Source organism: Equus przewalskii, chromosome 3 (assembly GCF_037783145.1).
Source record: "Equus przewalskii isolate Varuska chromosome 3, EquPr2, whole genome shotgun sequence".
NCBI classification, from domain to species: domain Eukaryota; kingdom Metazoa; phylum Chordata; class Mammalia; order Perissodactyla; family Equidae; genus Equus; species Equus przewalskii.
The window spans coordinates 111456458-111465689 of NC_091833.1; the positions used below are offsets into that span (position 1 = coordinate 111456458).

Consider the following 9232-nt stretch of genomic DNA (forward strand, 5'->3'; position numbering starts at 1 on the left):
GATTAGTGCCTTTATAAGAAGATACACTAGCGAGCTTACCTCTCTTTCTCTGCCATGGTCATGTGAGGTCACAGTGAGAAGACAGCTGTCTATGAACAAGAAAGAAGAGCCCACTGGAGAACCAAATTGGCCAGGACCTTGATCTTGGACTTTTCTGCCTCCGGAACTGTGAGAAAATAAATTTCTGTTGTTGAAACCCCCCAGTCTGTGGTATTTCGTTATCACAGCCCGAGCTGACTAATACGGTGCAAAACATTGAATTCATGAGACGTACATTCTAAGCCAATTTCTCTCACTGAATATATCTATAACCTTGAATATAAAAACATTGTTTCCTGTGTAAGGTGGAAACAAAGTATCGCTTTGAAGGTCTAAATTCTCCTTATATTTTCGGTATTATTTTGTAATTGAATGGCATAAATAAACTGGTTTTACTTTTCCCTTTTACCTTATACGTGAAGAAGCTGGAGGTCCCCCTAGCTGACTAATGAAGCGAGTGGCTGCAGAGCGGCAAATGCCCACCCCTCCAGGCTGGGTGCTGCTTAAAAGCAGAGAGCTGAGAGTTCATGATCCACAGCACCTCACACTGACGGAACATGTGAGCACGTCCTCTGATTTTTGGTTAATGGGAAAAAACATGGAGCAATCAAATTATGCTTGTTTGAAATAAGGACAAACTATCATTTGTAATTGACTGGATTTTCTACTTAGGTAAATCACCCGAGGAAAAAAAAAAAGTCATTGTAATTGCTGAATTCCAAGTGAAGAATCTGACCCTGAAGAGAAGCTCAGGAAATCACACGAGATGAGGTGAGCAAGCAGAGGCTGCATTGAAAACCTAGACTTTTATACTGTAAAACCCCTCACTTTTCAGCTTGGCAAAGTGTTTTTCATTTGGCGTGAATTTGAAATGTATTTTTTAAAATATAATTTAATTCTAAATTATGTTCGTTTCATAAGATGAATTGAGTTCACGTTTGTTTATCTCCTAAAATAATTCACATATTAGTTCCTCCTTGTAAGTCTTAAATAACTCACAGAGCATAAGATAGAAATAATTTCTAATAACTGTTTTAAATTCCTTCCTTTGTTATTGTTCTATTCATGTTTCCATTTACTTCAGTCACTTTCAGTGATATGTATATTGTGAAAATTTCATTCCTAAACATTTATTGAATGCCCCCTGTGTGCTGGAACAATGTGTCGTTTCCATTTTGTTTTGTGTGTTACCGTAGGTACAATGACAGGGGCTGACTACAGAGTTTCTACCTTCAAAGACAGTATCAGAGAAGATGAGCAAACACACTGGCAATTACAATACAATGTACTAAGTTCACTGCTATGATTTTAGGAGACCTGAGTAATATTATTTTCTTATAAGATTAAATCGTGTGTTTCTGCATTACTCTTCGAATCTCTAATTTGTGCATGATTTTTTTTCTTTTACTTTCTTGGTTAAATTTGCCAGATACTTATCTTTTCACCTGAAGATTCAGCTCTTGAAGTTCTTTCGCAATTCTATGAGTTTTCAACTATTTAAATAATCTGTTTACTTTTTTCTCTTTTTTTTCCTCTCTGCCACTTAACTTAGGGTTTTGGTTGTTATTATCTTGTTTTTTTAATATGCCTTCCCTCAATTATTTTCAGACAATGTGTTTATTTATTTATTTATTTATTTATTGGGGGAAGACTGGCCCTGACCTAACATCTGTGCCCATCTTCCTCCATTTTATAACTGGGGTGCTGCGACAGCACGGCTTGATGAGCAGTGCGTAAGCCCATGCCCAGGATCCGAACCTGCGAATCCTGGGCCAGTGAAGCAGAGTGTGCCAACTTAACCACTACGCCACTGGGCAGCCCCTCAATGTGTTTTATTTGTACAGATCTCTAGCCAGTGCAGATTGAAGACAGATTCTAAAACAAAGAATAATTCATCTTTTGGCCCCCGGGCAAATGATATTGGAGAAGACACAGCAGGAGACGGTGCTTCTGCCTGTGGCTGATCATCTGCTTCTCCCTCACATCCTTTCAGGTAGCATTCTTACAATGGACATTTGGGTCCTGAAGAATTCTGGTTAGGTTCTGGAAAGTAGAGATTTGGGCATCGACCACTTGGGTTGGGTTCTGATTCTGACCCTGTCATTCAAGAGAGGAATGCCTTTGCCTAATTGCCTAAACTCCCTCAGTTTTACTTTCTTCTTTGGTGAAAATTCAGGTTCCTAAAACCAAAGGCAGAATGACACAATGTATATGGAAGGGGTAAAAACTTTGTCCACAAACTCAGACATACAGACTCTGCTTTCTTTACATCAAATTAAATACCACTCCTCACTCTAGCTTGGTGGGAAATTTAATCTCTGTCACTATTGGGCCTCACCATCTGCCAGGTGTGTTCTAGAAGTCTGGAGGTATAATTGGCACTTAGAAAAAGGAGCCATGGCTTCTGACCTTCAGGCTCTCCTGGTGACTATGACATCTCATTGTCTCCACTCACTATGGCTCCTGGGAGTCTGATGGCTTTGCTGGAAATCCAGGTTCCTGCCAATGTTTAGCTGATAGACATGTTCACTCTCGTCTGATGGGGTCTGCTGCAGACAGGGCTGACCTAATGGAGGGACGCAGAGATCCCCACCTCCAGGGTGCTATGTCCTTTCCAGGCTCACACAATCCCTACTCTTCCTTCTTTCTCTTCCGACTTCCCCTCCTCTCGCCTGAAGCTCCACCCTTCTTCCCCTTCTCCCCCACAGAGACCATTTTCAGTGAGCTTAGACCTTTACAGAGAACAAAAAATGACATTAATTTCTGGGCATTTCTGTTTTTATAGGGGAAAAAGCTGCTTGGGGCAAGGAGTTGCTGATGGCTTGTCTACAATTTGAATTGGAGGTCAGTGGAAGCATAGGAAGAAAGAACATCAATGAAAATATTTTAATCATTTACCTTGGCACACATATAAGGTGCTGGCCACTCAAAATATATGAGTATCTCTTTCTTCTTTAAAAATAAGAATGCTCAGTGATTCTTTGATGGATACAGTTCAGTTTGCGATGACGAAATGTTCAGATGGATAGTGCTGATGGTTACACAGCAACGTAAACATACTTAATGCCACTGAACACTTAAAAATGGTTAAAATAGCAAATTTTACATTTTGTATATTTTACTGCCATAAAAAAATTCAGTGATTCCTTAATCACAAACAATAAAAAATAGTTCCTCAGACGATCAAAGTCCTTGAAAATCTATCCCAACTCCCCCTTCCAAACATCTGTCCTTGATGGCCCTTGTATTTTCCAGTGTCTGCTGTGATGATGTTATGTAAGAAACAACCTCAACATTTCAGGACTTAAAACAACTAACATTTACTTCTCACTCATATTAGGTGCTAGGGTTCTGCTCTAAGCTATGAGGTAGTCAGGAAGGCCTGATATGTCTTCTCATTCCAGGACTTAAAAGGAGAAAGTTATATCTTGAACGTGACATTCTCAAGGTGGAGGGCAGGAGTACAAGAGAACTGATGGAACTGGAGGAAACTCCCAGTGACTCTATGAGTTTCTACTTGGAAATCATACAACAATACTTCCTCCAGTCCCACTGGCCGAAGCATTGGGCACGCGCCCAAGCTCACCTGTCAAGGGAGAGAATCCTGGTTGGCCTACAACTTATATTTTAAGGAGAAAAAAATAAAGAGAAAAGAAACTGTAGTGGATACAGAATACACATCTTTACAGTGGAATATTGTTTAGTCAATAAGAATAATGCTTTACAATTATTTAATAACGTGCAAAACATTTCTGTTATATCTCTGGGTAAAAAACTGCAGAGAGCAAACCAGTAGATACTACATGTTAAAAGCAATTATCTCTTGGTTGTGGAATTAGGCTTAATTCTTACTTTTAGATGGTATCTTACCACAGGAGTTATTTATTTAGAGCAATGCAGCCTCCAGAGTAATGAAGTAAGAGAAAATAAAACTCTAACGGGATAAATACTTTCCAGCCACATAATGTAACTATTCAGCCACTGAAAATAGTGCTGTAAAACTATTCAAAGACATGACAATATGTTTGCAATCTATTTGGGGGTGATAAAAAGGCAGGTTACAAAATCAAATACACTCTGATTAAAAGTAGTTGACTCTGACAGTAGGATTAGGGCTGATTTTTATTTTCCTGTGTGCACTTTTATTTATTTTTCACATTTTGTATTATTAAGGGTTTTTCTTTTTTCAGAAGTAATACAAAGTATTACTTTAAAGAATGCGAAGGATTCAAAAGTCAGATGCTGTCTGAACTATCTTAGTGCACATAATGGCCTGTCTGCAATTCCTTCTTTAATGACTGAACTTGTGTAGCTAAAATCACTATTTTATGTTATCATTTTTAATGTCACCTTATCATTGTCAAAAGGAATGCTGTTCATTAACTTTAACACTCTAAGATCTGGGAAAAAATAATTGGAGCATTTCACATGATTCAAATTTTGGCCACTGGCACAAAAACAGCATCCCGAGCGCAGACCCACACCCCTCGCAGAGGAGGATGGACTGAGATGGAGACAGCTTGTTCCAACTTGTCACGTGTAAGGCAGCAAATTCCCAGGTGGTCACACTGGCTTGCAAACCCTCCCTGTCAGCAGGTCCTGCAGTCGGACAGATGAAGCTCGGTGCAAACAGCCCAGCCAGAGAGCTTCTCTGCATGACATGTGAAACATCTGTCCCAATGCAGCTGAGCCCCTCCTTGATTGCATCTTGCAAATTCCAGAGCCAGCAGTAGGAGAGCCGGCCCTGTCTATGTTTGCAGGGCTTTCGTTTTCACATTCCGGGGATTCTCAGGGCACGGTGATCTTAGTTATTGGCTAGTTTGTGGCTCTTGCAAATCTCTATGTGCTGCTGCCTCTGACCAGCAGGGAGAAGTCGTGTGATTGGGTCCTCATGCAAGCCGGGGCTGGCAGTGAGGCACTCGCAATTCTTCCCATTGAAGAGAGCCCCTTAGGAGCCAGGGAACGTCTGCTCTTCAGTGTTGGGGACTCAAAAATAGCATCCACTTATCTAACTTGAGCTCTGAACCAATGGAGAGATAAGCAAGACTTAAGGCAGGTGGGAGAACAAGATGTTGCCTTTATTACAAGTGAAGATCTTGGGGAAGGCAGCTTATATCTGAATCCCAGAATTAGCTAGACTCACCCAGCAGTCACAGGTCATTCTGGGCCAGAACAGCTTCTCCTTGAGCAGGGCAGAAGCTGCTGCCACCTGGAAGAGCACTGAGGAACGCAGGCTCCCTGCAGGGACTCATCCCAAGAGGGAGAGGGGAGGGTGGGGTGGAGACCCACGGGCTGCCCCAGGAGGACCAAGCCCTAGCTGCTAGGTTTCTTCAATGAAGATAACCAGGCATTCTGAAGGCAGCTGCTGAGGAGGGAAGAACAAGGACTGTGCTGGGCTGGACGCGCCCTGCTTCTTCTAAACTCTAAGCTTTCAAACTCCACAGTGGAATTAGGTCATTCCTCCTCACCAGCAGAAGAGAGAGTCCGAGGAGGCAGAGAGCAGCCAAAGAGTTAGATTCGTGGTACTTCCTGCATGTGGACTAGAACTTCTGGAGCAGAAAGGAAGTATTCTCATACTCCAACACGAAGGATGGCCCAGATATCTTCCCAAATGAAAACACAGACATGGGAGTCAGGAAGCCACACACACTCTGGGCCTCAGCTTCCTCATGCATTGTTTGTTCCCACATTTATGGAGTATTTCTCTTGGGTCGGGCACTGCATTAAACAGAACTGGGGTTAAAACATAGATATAGTGTGGTCCTTTACCTTGAAGCACTGGAGAGGGGCTGGCCATGTAAACCCTGCGATTTCTAAAATCTCTTTAACCTCCTGCAATTCTAAGTTTTATACAGCACCCATCAGAGTGTGGCACAGCAGCTCTAAGTCAAGGAAAACATGGAGATGATCCTGAAACTTCTTGCTGAAGAGACAAGTTTTCAGCCTGTGGATAGAATCTTCAACCTTAAATACAGAGCTCTCAAATGTTTCCTCTTGAAGGCAGACCAAGGTCAAGGATATGCAGAGAGTTGAGCTGTTTACAAAACTGGCAACCTGAAGCAAGAGGTGAGGTGTGGGCTTTGGGAGGGGGTGGCTCAGGGAACAGGAGCAGAAGCTCTTGTTTCTGAGAAGCACGCTGATCCAGACTCAGGGAACTCTTAGCAGTTGAGTTGCCAAATGAATTGATGTATGATTCATGAGATCAATCATAGCAATACTTTGGAAAAAATCCTTTAAAGGCCTCCCTCTGATCACAAAGTCTAAAATAAAGGTAGCTTGCAAGCATATTTATAGTCTAACCTGCCTCCCTCTCATAACTTCTCCCCTTGAAATCCATGATCCAACTGAACCAAATTTCTTCCCCCTTCCCTGGACAAGTAATGTCTTGTCTTTCTTCTGTGTGTGACAAAACTTACCTCCACCTGAAACCCTTAACACCCCTGCCCTGACCCCAACACTTCTTTCCAGCTGGTTTCCTCCATTCAAGCTTTGCAGATCAGCTTAGATGTCACTCGTTCTGGGAAGCTTCCTTGCAAATAAGCGTGCCTGATGCCCTCCTCTAGGCTCCCTCACATCCTGCCCAGGTCCTCACATGGCCCCTCCCTCCCCTTTTCTTGTATCCTTCTCTAGCTGGTAAGTCCTGTGAGGATGGGGCCATGTCAGCCCTATCTATCCTTATACCCAGAGCATGAACAAAAGAACGAATCAACGCATAGATACTGTTTCACATCTGCATTTAGGTATTTACTTAACCCTTAAAATCAGGCTGGAATTGGGGAGAGCAGAAAGAATATTACCATTGCCATTTCACGAGTGAGCAAACTGAGAATCAGACAGTGGAAGTGGCATTCACAGTTCATTGAGAGGTGGGGCAAGAACTATCTTGTGATCTTCCATGATTTCCAATTATTCATGGTACCTACCTTTTGGGAAAGAAAGAAATTATGTTCAGTTGTCCCATGGTCATCTCACCTGATGTGAAAATACAAAATCACTCATATTCTAACTTCTTCTGCAATAATCGGTTTTAAATGTACTTTGCTCATTTAAACATGAAACAAATTATATATGGGTATTTACATACATATTTATATATAATGTGCATGTGATTTTGAACTTTTCCAATGGAAAGAGTTCTGTCGTTCCTTGAGGAACTAATGTTCCTTGCGATCCTTCTCTCCTGCTGAGATTTCACACTAGCATTCTGCACAGGCTAACACATTTGCCAGATTCACTTTTAAGCGTGTCCTATGGATTTTTTTTAATGCATTGTTTATTGGCAGCATAGATTTAAGTCATTTTCCAACTTCCTACCACTTGATAATGTAAAAGTAGTGCCCAAAGTCATATTTCAAAATACTGTGTTAGCCCAAACTCCATTGCCCTTATTTGCTAAAAAGAATTGCTAGAGTACACACATTATTTGAGAGATAGTGTGTGCTAAGTACTCTGTCAGATTCTTAAGATACACAATGTAGTTTAGGCTTTAGACTTCCTGGTAAGGATTATTATCATCATTGTACAAAACAAGAAATTGATAATGTGAGAGGATAAAGTTGCCCCAGGTTTTATACACAGTATTTGGCAGAACAAGAATTCAGTTCCAAATTGTCTAACTCCCAAGTCCATGTTTTTCCGTTTCTTTTCTGTAATTGATCGTGAAAACTTGATCATGCTTATTCCATGATTCAGAACATCTTCAGTACTTAGATCCACAGGAGGAAGAATAATATGGAAAGAAAATCGTTCAGAGACTGTCAAGAATGGGGTTGAGTTCCCAGATCTGGACTGTCCCAACAGGTGACCTTGAAAGAGTTAACTACTCTTCATGCACAATGAGGCTATTAAATGAGAAATGCTACTAAATCAAAATTGATTTGGGTGGCCACCTGGGTTCTAAACCATTCAACCTCAGATAACTCACTTCACCTTTCTGGGTTTCCATGTCCATATCTACAAAAACAGGAGCATGGAAGCCAGTGACCTCCAAACCATCTTACTGCTACAAAAGTCCATCAGTTCTAGCCCACATCAACATACTTTATTGTTATTATTATTAACTTGTTTCTTACCATTGAGTTTAAGTTTTGATTTTCCTTCATAAATCTCTTCCATGCATCTTCCAGTCTTCCAATTAATGAAGCATTTGGCCTTTTCCCACTCTTTAAAACAAACATAAGCATGTGCTAAGCTTGTTTACAGGTACTCAATCTGTTTTGTTGCACCACACTTTTGAAAAATGTACTCATCTTAAACTCTTGTCTGTTTCTGAGCACAGACATATACAGATGTGTCTTTCCCAAGCAACAGGAGGTGTTGTTCATGGCCAGCCTTTTCTGTAGCTGTCACCACAATGGCCTGTAAGAAACAGATGGGTTTATAAAGCATACAGAATTGAACGCTTTGTTTTCACTTTTTCAGTTAAAGGGGAAAAGCATCATTTAGGTTGTCCTGTTGAGCTGTAGATCTTTTCCCAGTCAGTTTTCTGGTTGTTAACAAGTATTGATGTCGGAGAGAGGAAGAGAGAGAGAAACGACCAAGAAGAGGTTGATAGCCAAGTAGAAACATTTCCACCAAGTACTTCTGCTTTAGAGGGATCATAAAGTTTTAGCGTCTGGGCTCGACATTTTAAGACTGGAAACTACTTTTTCCCAGATGATCAAACTCAAGAAGACTGGTATTTTCTAATAAAACACAGAGGATACTGGTAAAAATAGCTACTTTGTTTTCATACTTATTGACACCCAGAAGAGATGGATTCTAGTAGGCGGTGGGTATACAATGGTTAACAAAATGTAGTCTTTAAACTCAAGAAGTTTATAGGCTCATGAGAGGCACAGGAAAGTGAATAGAAATAGGTAATGCAATGTGATGCATGACAAATGCCTAGAAACAAGCTAGAAAGAGCTAGAATAATGGCTCGTTATTGCTAGGCCCGTAGGGTACAAATTTAAAGAACAAAATGATGTTGGAGAAGTTGAAAATTCTTATAAAATGTGGTCAAGACTTTGAAGAAGTCAACACAGTCAGATCTTCATTTTGGAAAGATCTTTCTGATTACAGTCTGGTAACCAGCAAAGATGGACACAAGAGGAAGAGAGAGCAGTCCAGATGTTATAAAGGTGGCCCAGGGACCAATGATTCCAGAAGCTAGGATGGGAAGAAATAAACAGGTAATTACAAGGTAGAATTA

The 9232-nt window shown here is 41.0% G+C and overlaps 1 long non-coding RNA gene across 1 annotated transcript; it reads left to right on the plus strand.

Annotated features, from left to right (window-relative positions):
- Positions 1 to 461: 461 nt before the first annotated feature.
- Positions 462 to 3715, plus strand: LOC103550081 (uncharacterized). The gene is made up of 5 exons (XR_544680.2): positions 462 to 598; positions 712 to 810; positions 1884 to 2032; positions 2825 to 2883; positions 3444 to 3715. It is a non-coding gene; the product is annotated as an uncharacterized lncRNA (long non-coding RNA).
- Positions 3716 to 9232: the final 5517 nt, after the last annotated feature.